The 12,237-nt window shown below is 40.9% G+C and overlaps 1 protein-coding gene across 5 annotated transcripts in view; it reads right to left on the bottom strand.

The window, feature by feature from the left end:
* Positions 1–12,237, bottom strand: part of PCSK5 (proprotein convertase subtilisin/kexin type 5) — a 494,109-nt gene that overhangs the window by 62,371 nt on the left and 419,501 nt on the right. The gene's annotated exons all lie outside the window — the stretch shown is intronic.

Here is a 12,237-nt window from a genome sequence, read left to right as displayed (position 1 = left end):
CTTTTGTGTATCTTCAAGTCGCTATAGCAACTGGATCACTTTCTACTCGTTAATCAGGTGGCACCAGCCAGAGAATCTATCCTTCCCCCTAGGTTTGGAGCCTTTGCTTCTTACTTTACCTTTTGAAAACTTCACAGAATTTGGAAATAGTTTTCTTCAAAAATGTTTCCCTTGATCTGCAAGTTTTTCTGTGTTCAATGTCTTCGTCACTACACATTTTCTCTCTCGTGTTATTTGATGGCTTCTGTGGAGTACTGGGTATGTTTTGATTGCTCCTTTTTTCTGTACTTCTGTGCTTTGATTTCTTACAGCCCTGGGAGGTTTTGCTGAGTCTCTAGAGTTGTGTGGTAGATTATACAGAGACCTACTTCCTCTTCATTTTATAGACTGTCAGCCACAAGTACATGTACAGTTAAAAGTGGAGTTTTGTTTCCTTTAATGTTCCTTTTAAGCCCCTCCTCCTTCTCAAAAGCCAGCAATTCCATATTGATTTTCATCACAAACATTTGGACCTGCTGTAACAGTGCTGAGTGAGCGATGACCATAGCTCATCATTGTTCAGTGATCTGAGGGATTCAGTGGCTGTGTTCCCCAGTGTCCATACATTCTTCTGAATACTTGGTTTGCGTGCCAGTTGCTGGATGACTCTAAACATTATACGAAATAGGGCCAGAGGACCTTGGAGGGCAGGTAGTTCAAAAGCTGCTTAACTGGAGTTTGGTTTGCAGAAATGTTTGGTGGACCAGCACAGGGTTGACCTCTACTATTTCTAAAGAGATCAAAAGATTTCTCATGACAGTCTGGATCACGCTCAAGTTCTACCTGCAACAACAGATAGCTGAGCAGCAAATGACTCATCTGGATTGTTGGATCCCTGGCCCTAGGCCTGAGCTCCCAACTGTGGTTCCTGCCTGGCACCTGCAGGGATTTGAAGTTAGGCCCTTGATCTTGTTCCGTTTCCACCCCTTCCCCATTTGTACAGATTTAAAAAACTGAAACCTACACTTTTCAGGACTTGACCCAAGCAAGAAGCTAATTGGTGGCAGTCTGAGCTTTCAATGTAGATTTACTGACCACTAGCCCAGGGCTTCAAGTTCTTTGATGATCAAAACTACATTTTATAGTGTTTCTAGGGTAGAATGGACTTTACAGGAGATACACTTGAAACTATGGCTCTTTAAGAACTACACAAATCCATAGCAAAAATCAACAAAGCTAAAAGCTGGTTTTTTGAAAAAATAAACAAAATTGACAAACCATTAGCAAGACTCATTAAGAAACAAAGAGAGAAAAACCAAATTAACAAAATTAGAAATGAAAATGGAGAGATCACAACAGACAACACTGAAATACAAAGGATCATAAGAGACTACTACCAGCAGCTCTATGCCAATAAAATGGACAACTTGGATGAAATGGACAAATTCTTAGAAAAGTATAACTTTCCAAAACTGAACCAGGAAGAAATAGAAGATCTTAACAGACCCATCACAAGCAAGGAAATCGAAACTGTCATCAAAAATCTTCCAGCAAACAAAAGCCCAGGACCAGATGGCTTCACAGCTGAATTCTACCAAAAATTTAGAGAAGAGCTAACACCTATCTTACTCAAACTCTTCCAGAAAATTGCAGAAGAAGGTAAGCTTCCAAACTCATTCTATGAGGCCACCATCACCCTAATTCCAAAACCAGACAAAGATGCCACAAAAAAAGAAAACTACAGGCCAATATCACTGATGAACATAGATGCAAAAATCCTTAACAAAATTCTAGCAAACAGAATCCAACAACATATTAAAAAAATCATACACCATGACCAAGTGGGCTTTATCCCAGGAATGCAAGGATTCTTTAATATCCGCAAATCAATCAATGTAATACACCACATTAACAAATTGAAAGATAAAAACCATATGATTATCTCAATAGATGCAGAGAAAGCCTTTGACAAAATTCAACACTCATTTATGATTAAAACTCTCCAAAAAGCAGGAATAGAAGGAACATACCTCAACATAATAAAAGCTATATATGACAAACCCACAGCAAGCATCACCCTCAATGGTGAAAAATTGAAGGCATTTCCCCTGAAATCAGGAACAAGACAAGGGTGCCCACTCTCACCACTACTATTCAACATAGTGTTGGAAGTGCTGGCCACAGCAATCAGAGCAGAAAAAGAAGTAAAAGGAATCCAGATAGGAAAAGAAGAAGTAAAACTCTCACTGTTTGCAGATGACATGATCCTCTACATAGAAAACCCTAAAGATTCTACCAGAAAATTACTAGAGCTAATCAATGAATATAGTAAAGTTGCAGGATATAAAATTAACACACAGAAATCCCTTGCATTCCTATATACTAACAATGAAAAAACAGACAGAGAAATTAAGGAAACAATACCATTCACCATTGCAACAAAAAGAATAAAATACTTAGGAGTATATCTACCTAAAGAAACAAAAGACCTATACATAGAAAACTATAAAACACTGATGAAAGAAATCAAAGAGGACACAAACAGATGGAGAAACATACCGTGTTCATGGATTGGAAGAATTAATATTGTCAAAATGGCTATTTTACCCAAAGCAGTCTATAGATTCAATGCAATCCCTATCAAGCTACCAACGGTATTTTTCACAGAACTAGACCAAAGAATTTCACAATTTGTATGGAAATACAAAAAACCTCGAATAGCCAAAGTAATCTTGAGAAAGAAGAATGGAACTGGAGGAATCAACCTGCCTGACTTCAGACTCTACTACAAAGCCACAGTCATCAAGACAGTATGGTACTGGCACAAAGACAGAAATATAGATCAATGGAACAGAATAGAAAGCCCAGAGATAAATCCACGAACCTATGGACACCTTATCTTTGACAAAGGAGGCAAGGATATACAATGGAAAAAAGACAACCTCTTTAACAAGTGGTGCTGGGAAAACTGGTCAACCACTTGTAAAAGAATGAAACTAGAACACTTTCTAACACCATACACAAAAATAAACTCAAAATGGATTAAAGATCTAAATGTAAGACCAGAAACTATAAAACTCCTAGAGGAGAACATAGGCAAAACACTCTCCGACATTAATCAAAGCAAGATCCTCTATGACCCACCTCCCAGAATATTGGAAATAAAAGCAAAACTAAACAAATGGGACCTAATGAAACTTAAAAGCTTTTGCACTACAAAGGAAACTATAAGTAAGGTGAAAAGACAGGCCTCAGATTGGGAGAAAATAATAGCAAATGAAGAAACAGACAAAGGATTAATCTCAAAAATATACAAGCAACTCCTGCAGCTCAATTCCAGAAAAATAAATGACCCAATCAAAAAATGGGCCAAAGAACTAAACAGACACTTCTCCAAAGAAGACATACAGATGGCTAACAAACACATGAAAAGATGCTCAACATCACTCATTATTAGAGAAATGCAAATCAAAACCACAATGAGGTACCATTACACGCCAGCCAGGATGGCTGCTATCCAAAAGTCTACAAGCAATAAATGCTGGAGAGGGTGTGGAGAAAAGGGAACCCTCTTACACTGTTGGTGGGAATGCAAACTAGTACAGCCGCTATGGAAAACAGTGTGGAGATTTCTTAAAAAACTGGACATAGAACTGCCATATGACCCAGCAATCCCACTTCTGGGCATACACACTGAGGAAACCAGATCTGAAAGAGACACGTGCACCCCAATGTTCATCGCAGCACTGTTTATAATAGCCAGGACATGGAAGCAACCTAGAGGCCCATCAGCAGATGAATGGATAAGGAAGCTGTGGTACATATACACCATGGAATATTACTCAGCCATTAAAAAGAATTCATTTGAACCAGTCCTAATGAGATGGATGAAGCTGGAGCCCATTATACAGAGTGAAGTAAGCCAGAAAGATAAAGAACATTACAGCATACTGACACATGTATATGGAATTTAGAAAGGTGATAACGATAACCCTATATGCAGAACAGAAAAAGAGACACAGAAATACAGAACAGACTTTTGAACTTTGTGGGGGAATGTGAGGGTGGGATATTTCAAAAGAACAGCATGTATACTATCTATGGTGAAACAGATCACCAGCCCAGGAGGGATGCACGAGACAAGTGCTCCGGCCTGGTGCACTGGGAAGACCCAGAGGAATCGGGTGGAGAGGGAGGTGGGAGGGGGGATCGGGATTGGGAATACATGTAAATCCATGGCTGATTCATATCAATGTATGACAAAACCCACTGGAAAAAAAAAATAATAATAATAATAAAAAAAAATTAAAAAAAAAAAAAAAAGAACTACACAAATCCACACACATGATCACCTGCAACTGGCGATGTTATAACAAATCTTGTCAGCGTGAGCTTTTTGAATAACACTCTACATGTTATTTAGAGTAAGAAGGGCATTTGTTTGTGGGTGTAGACGAACAAAGTACTGGAGCTGAGCATGTGCATGTGTATATGTATGGGATGGGTGGGGTGAGAAGGGAGAGACCCTCTGTGCACATTTTCTCCAAAAGTGGTAGTTTTTCAGGGTCTCTTAAGTGTACTGGGTTGAGGTGAGGACTAGAATTAGAAAAAAGCGGAAAGAAAGAAGCAGCACTGTGAGCACAGCCCTGATTTATCTAGAGGAGGTAGTGAGAGAGCAGAAACATTTTTATGTATTTGCTCCCCCACCTGTTAACGAAGGGCAGATGTTCTATCTCCAGCACAGAGTTAGTCTCTCCACCCCCCAATCACTTGTTAGAACACTGATGTGTCTGTGGTGTATGGGGGGGGGGTTCCCCAGGCACACATATGTGTGTGTGAATGAATGTACCCACAAGCATGTATATATAGGTTTTGTGAGCGTGGGCAATGACTTACTGAGCCAAAAGGTAATACTCCTCAGGTTTTTGAGAGCCCTTTCTCCTGGTAGCCGTTCCCAAAGGGAACAAAGGTTAACAAACAAATCCTAGTTGCTTTGGTGCTGCAGTAAATAAAATGAAAAGTTGACCGTAAAAGAGAACTCGGGCTGTGGCTTTACTTAATCCAAACAGTCCATGGGGAAATGAGTCCATTATCATAGTAAAAATAAAAAGCATAGCACCTGCTAATGAGGCAAGCCACCCTGAGACGTGCTGGCTGCAGGGCCTTGCAGGGATGGCGGTGCGGGACTGCGGTGCCACAGAAGCCCTAACACAGGGGCTTTGTGATGACAGAGAAAAGATTCTGTGAACTAGCCGAATGCCCAATCTCTACAAAGCCAAACTCTTCTTAATGAATCTCCTGTGACTGCTCTAACAATTCCGGTGGCACTTAGGTCTGAAAACAAGAGGGATTTCACAGTGTCATTAATTCTACACAATAACACATGAAGTAGAGAGCAGGCTGACGATTGTCTGTCGAATTTGCGGAGAGCTTGGCCCCACCATGAAATATCTTTGATTGGCTGTCTATCTTGTAGGATTCTTTGAGGTAATTGCTGGCGGTGTCTTCCCTTCATTTCGTATTTTATGGGCCTGATTATTCTGTGAATGCTCTTCTATTTTCTTTCTCCATGGCATGGGAACACCCCAGGACTAGTTTTCAGGGTTCACTTATAAAAAGAGCTCTGTTTTATAAGGCAGGCCCTTTTGCAGTCAGCTGAGATTCCTCTCTCAGGCACCACAAAGATTCTGTCTCTAAGGCCATTATTCTTTCTGCGGTTCCTCAGCCCTCCAGGGGCCTTCATTCCTATTGGCAGGTGATAAGCTATTTTCAAGTCACGGGCAATCATAGTAATTCGGCATTTTTCCTTATTAGCACCTCTGAATGGAGAAAGTGCGTGGAAACTGCTCATCTGTGCTGTCTCTTTTCTCTAGGCTTGGAGCTTTTATGCTCCAGATGGGCTGTGTTGTTAGTCTAAAGGGATTAAATGGGAGAGCATCCCTCAGTCTTTCTAATGGTCACAAATGACATGGATGAGATGCTCAGCGTTTCTTTCTTCACTTTGAGAGAGGCCACCGACCTAGGAGGAGAGCCATTGCTATTTTCATTCCTGGATCTTGAGACAGTTTTGAATAAGACTTTGTCAAATGATGGATGCACACGTGGGTGCCTGAGCACATTCGTGTTTCTTGTTGGTTACGAGAGCAATTTTCCAAAGCTTTGATACATTTTAGGAATCTCCAGTGTTTTCTAAAGAAACTTGGCACTGAGGGAAATGGGGCTGGCTTGACCGCAGAAGGCTCAAAACCTCATGTATTTTGGTGTGTGAATAGAAGGGAAGAGGATTCAGTCTCCATAAACACGCCGCCCCAAACACCAACATGCTTTACCAACACTGTCAAAGATGAAAGGGCTTATAGTGCAATCAGAATTAAATAGGCAAACATTTAGAATTATTTGGAGGTAGCCTGTGATTTACCCAACCCACCATGATCCCTCCTATAGGCGCATTATTGTCAATAATTCTGTCTATGTGCAGTAAATACATGTAATTATTTTTTATGATGAACTGATTATTTCATTCATCTAACATTTTGGCTGACAGCTGTTCCACCTTTTTGAGGCAGTGCATTTACTTAGCCTTCTGTATGGATATTTCTAAGCAGGTGGCAAGCACATCAGAGTCTAAGAACTATTGTGTCTAAAACTAGTGGATTATTTGAAAATTATGTTTTCTCTAAGACTTATGTTTAATACATATAATGGAAAGTTTGAGAAAATTTTCTGCCTCGATGCTGGTTTGGGAAGCTGTACATTCTAAATGCCTGGAACACAGACAGGCATGATAAGATGAGGGATCTGATGGAATGATGAATCAGAAGAAAACGTGGCTTGCCTTTAATGGACACCAGCGGCTACCCATTCCTTCCCTTTACAGGTCTGCAAACTGGGATTGCTTTTCTTTTAACATTTTACAGGCTTACCTCATTTTATTGCACTTCACAGATATGCGTATTTTACAAATTGAAGGTTGCGGCAACCCTGTATTGAGCAATACTTCTGGCACCATTGTCCCAACAGCATTTGCTCACTTCATGTCTCTGTGTCATATTTTGGTAATTCTCACACTATTTGCAGCTTTCTCTTTATTATTGTATGTTTCTCCCTGTTTCCTGAGACACGGTATTGAAATTAGGCCAATTGGGGTTGCAAAGAGTCGGACATGACTGAGCAACTGAACAACACAACAAATAAGTTGTGCCTCTAAGTGTTCAAGTGGAAGCAAGAGCCACACGTCTTTCACTTTAAATCAGAAGTTGGAAGTGATTCTGCTTAGTGAGGAATGCAGGTCAAAAGCTGAGGTAGGCTGAAAGCTAGGCTTCTTGTGCCAACTAGTCAGCCAAGTTGTGAATGCAAAGGAAAAGTTCTTGCAGGTAATTAAAGAGTGCTATCCCAGTGAGCACACAAGTGATAAAGTGAAACAGCCTTACTGCTAATATGGAGAAAGGTTGAGTGGCCTGGATAGAAGAGAAAACCAGTCAAGATTTTCCCTTAAGCCAAAGCCCAATCCAGAGCGAGACCCTAAGTCTCTTCAATTCTACAAAGGCTGACAGAGGTGAGGAAGCTACAGAGAGAAAAGGTTGAAACTAGCATAGGTTGATTCATGAAGTTTCAGAAGCCATCTTCATAACATAAAAGTGCAAAGTGAAACAGCAAGTGTTGACATAGAAGCTGCAGCAAGTTAGCCAGGTTTAATTAAGACAATTTATGAAGGTGGCTTCATTAAACAACAGATTTTCAATGTAGACAAACCAGACTTATGTTGGATGGTACCATTTAGGACTTTCATAGGTAGAAGAGGAGATGTCACTGCCTGGTTTCAGAGCGTCAAGGACAGGCTGATTCTCTTGTTATGGGCTAATGTAATTGGTGACTCGAAGTTGAAGCCAATGCTAATTTACCACTTTGAGAATTTTAGGGCCCTTAAGAATTATGCTAACTCTATTCTGCTTGTTCTCTATAAAATGGAACAATGAAGCCTGGATGGCAGCACATCTATTTACAACATGGCTTGCTGTGCTTCGTTGCTTAGTCCTGTCTGACTCCCTGTGACCCCATGGACTGTAGCCCACCAGGCTCCTCTTTCCATGGGGATTCCCCAGGCAAGAATACTGGAGTGGGTTGCCATGCCCTCCTCCAGGGGGTCTTTCTAACCCAGAAATTGAACCCAGGTCTCCCGCAATGCAGGCAGATTCTTTACTGTCTGAGTATCTTAAGATCACTGTTGAAATCTGATCACAAAAAAGAGTATTACTATTCACAGACAATGTATCTGGTCACTAAAGAGCTCTGATGGAGATGTTCAATAAGATTAATGTTGTTTTCTTGCTTGAGAACATAACGTCCTTACTGCACCCCATTGATCAGGGAGTCATTTTGACTTTCAAGTCTTATTATTTAAGAAATCTCATAAGGCTGTTGCTGCCTTAGATAGTGATTCCTCTGAGGATCAGGGTAAAGTCAATTGAAAACTTTCTGGACAGGATTCACCATTTTAGATGCCATTAAGAACACTTGTGATTCATGGGAAGAGGTCAAAATATCAGCACTTACAGGAGTTTGGAAGAAATTGATTTCAACCTTTGTGAATGACTTTGAGGGATTCAAGACTTTAGTGGAGGATGGGGCTTCCCAGGTGGGTCAGTGGTTAAGAATCTGCCTGCAACGCCGGAGACGTGGGTTTGATCCCTGGGTCAGGAAGATAGCCTGGAGGAGGGCATAGCAACCCACTTCAGTATTCTTGCCTGGGGAATCCTGTGGACAGAGAAGTCTGGCAGGCTATAGTCCATAGGGTTGCAAAGAGTCAGACACGACTGAAGTGACTTAGCATGCATGCATGTGGAATAAATAACGAGAGGACTAGAACTCAAGGTAGAGCCTGAAGATGTGGCTGATCTGCTGCAATCTCATGATGAAATTTGAACACATGAAGAGTTGCTTTTTATGGATGAGCAAAGAAAGTAGTTTCTTGAAATGGAATCTACTCCTGATAGAGATGCTGTGAAGACTGTTGAAATGACAGCAAAAGATTTAGAATATTACATAAACTTAGTTGATAAAGCAGTGGCAGGGTTTTAGAGGATTGACTCCAATTTTGCAAAAAGTTTTACTGTGTTAAAATGCCATCAACACATTGATGGCATTGCCTGCTTCAGAGAAATCATTTGTGAAAAGAAGAGTCATTCGATGTGGCAGACTTTACTGTTGTCTAATTTTAAGAAACTGCCAAAGCCATCCCAGCCTTTAGCAATCACCACCCTGATCAGTCAGCTTCCATTAACATTGAAATAAGACCCTCTACCAGCAAAAGATTATGACTTGCTGAAAGCTCAGATGAAGGTTAGCATTTTATAGTTATAATGTACTTTGAGATTAAGGTACTTTATTGTTTTTTTAGATATACCATTGCACACTTAATAGACTACAGTATAGTGGAAAAAGAGCATTTGTACTGGGTGAGGAGAAACAAAGTTTCCTGAATTGCTTTTTTGTGCTATGTGCTTTACTGTGGTGATCTAGAACTAAACCCACAACATTTCCTGTAATTTCAATCTTACAAAAAAGTTGCAAGACTAAAAGCATTTATCCTTCACTCAGATTTATCTGTTGTTTACACTCTGATTGCTGTATAGTTTGTTCACTTGGTTTTACATATATGTATATATACACACATATATATCTACACATATATACCTTACAAATATACACATTCATGACAAACATGTGTGTGTTTGCATGTATGTATATATGGGTTTCCTTGGTGACTCAGACAGTTAAGAATCTGCGCGCAATGTGAGAGACCCAAGCTCAGTCCCTGGGTTGGGAAGATCCCCTGGAGAAGGGAATGGTTACATGTATTTTCCCCTGAACTACTGAAAATAAAATGGATACATGGTGGCCCTTATCTCTAAATATTTCAGTGTATATTTCTTTAAGAATAAATACATTCTCTTATATAACCACAGTATAGCCATTAACTTCAAGAAATTTGTCATTGATAAATACACTGATCTACCCTGTGTATTCCAATTTTTTTTCAGTTGACTCTCTCATGTCCAGTGGGGATCTGTTCTGGAGTTACATATTGCATTTAGTTATCTTGTCTCTTTTATAATCTGGAACAACTGCTTGGTCTTCTTTGTCCTTTGTGACACATTTTTGAAAGGCAGCCGTTCGTTTTTAATAGCATGTTTCTCATTTGGCTTTTGCCTGATATTTCTTATTGGTTAGATTCAGGTTAAACGTTCTCAGCCAAACTATTGCATAGGTCATGTGGTGTCCTTCTCAAACCATCCTATCCAGAAATAGACAACATCCATCCATCCGTCTATCCCTCTTTAGTGATGTCAATTTGCACTATTGTTTTTTTGCATCTCAAGACATTTCCTTGAGCTGCAATCCAGCATACCACTCAGCCCCTGAAACTGGTAAACAGTTCATCTAAAACAGCTACAAAGATGACGTTCCAAGAGAGGCAGGACAAGGGGTTTCAGAATTCAGAGCTCAACATCAAGGCAGGAAGAAATTTTTGAGATAATAAAACAATATTAGTAATTATGCCATTAATAATATCTATAAGAAATGCCAGCATTTATTGAGCCGTTACCATATGCGAAGTGCTTAATTATGTATTTTAAATGGTGTATTAGGTTTCTATTGCTGTCATAACACATTACCGTAGATTTAGCAGCTGAAAACATTACAGACAGATTATTTTACTGTTCTGTGGGTTAGAAGTTGGTATGGGTCTCGGCTAAAATCAGTTGTGGCAGGGCTGGCTCCTTTCTGGGGGCTCTACATAGAGAATCCAATTCCTTACTCATCTGGGTTGTTGGCAAAATTCAGTTCTTCACAGTTGTAGGACCGAGATCCATCCCCTTACTGGCAATCTCTGAGGGTTGTATCCAGCTTTGAGAGACCACCTACATCCCTTGGCTTGAGCGGGGGTGGGGGGGCCTTCAGCTAGCTTCAGAGCCAGCAGTGACGGCTCTCCCCTTCTCTCTCATTTCTCTCCAACTGTAGATAGAAAGGTTCTCCACTTTTGAGGACTCATGTGCTTAGGTTTTGCCCATCTGGATAATCTAGGATAATATCCCCATCTTAAAATCTTCAACATTAATCACATCTTCAAAGTCCCTTTTGCTGCAGAAGGCAACATATTCATAGGATTCAGGGATTAGGGTATGGAGGTCTTTGGGGGAGCTGTTACTCCCTGAAAGATAGATTGACTCCCAGCAATGCCGCCAGATAGGTACCTAAATTGCACCCAGTATGTACAATGATACCGAAGTTTAGAGAAGTTAAATGCTTTTCCCAGAATCAGACAACTGCTAAAGAGGCTGAGCCTGGATTAATTTCAAGCCGGAGGGTTTATCTAATCTGGAGGATTAACGTTTTTATTTTAGCAGCAGAATCCTTCATCAAATAGGAACTTATGAAAAATCAAATCCGTAAAAAAGAAAGCAAAGCTGCTCTGGCTAAATTGGGAGAAGTGGACAGTGGGGGGAGAGAAAGGCCTCACAGAATAGGAGGCTGACCACTCACAGTCCAGTCTCTGCTTCCAGACAAGCATGTGAGGCCCGTGGACAAGGGTGTAGTGACTTGGCCGGCACAGTGTGCTCTGGGGCTGGAGTTCGGCTCTTCCACTCCCCACAAGGGCCCTTTCAAACCTGTACCATGGGTTCACTTGTTAGCAATCTGCTCGTCTATTTGTTCTAAAACTGTGGATTGAGCACCTCCACGGCAGGATTCAGAAATGATGAGAGGACAGTGAAGAGAATAAAGTCCCTGCCTGCCTGCCTGGCAGTTACGTGTTAATGAGAAAAGACAGCCAACAAGTTTTTAAACTGCATACAAAATTGAAATAAGAGATCATTGCATGTGATCTGCCAGGATTAAAAAAAGGTAATTGATGTGTGTATGTGTGTTTGTCGAGGATGAGAATGGGGGTGAGGGGTGGGGACAGGGAGGCAAAAGAGAGAGAGAGACAGAGCGAGAGACAGACAGAAAGAAAGACTGGCTTTCGGCTGAGTGCAGAAGGGAAGCCTCTTAGAGGTGATGTTTAAACTGAGATGTGATGACAGGAAGGAGCCAGCCAGGTTAATATGTAAAGTGTTCCAGTGGAGGAAGCCACAGCTAGGGCAGGGCCTGGGATCAAGAATGGGCCAGAAACAATCATGAGCAGGAGCCCCCAGTGTGGCTGGAGAGTGAGGATGAGGGGAGAGAGGCAGGGTTGAGGTCACAGTCACGGAGGAGGCT

Source organism: Dama dama, chromosome 29 (assembly GCF_033118175.1).
Source record: "Dama dama isolate Ldn47 chromosome 29, ASM3311817v1, whole genome shotgun sequence".
In the NCBI taxonomy this organism is placed as follows: Eukaryota; Metazoa; Chordata; class Mammalia; order Artiodactyla; family Cervidae; genus Dama; species Dama dama.
The sequence above is the reverse complement of the archived record's forward strand: the minus strand, read 5'-3'. Positions and strand labels throughout refer to the sequence as shown.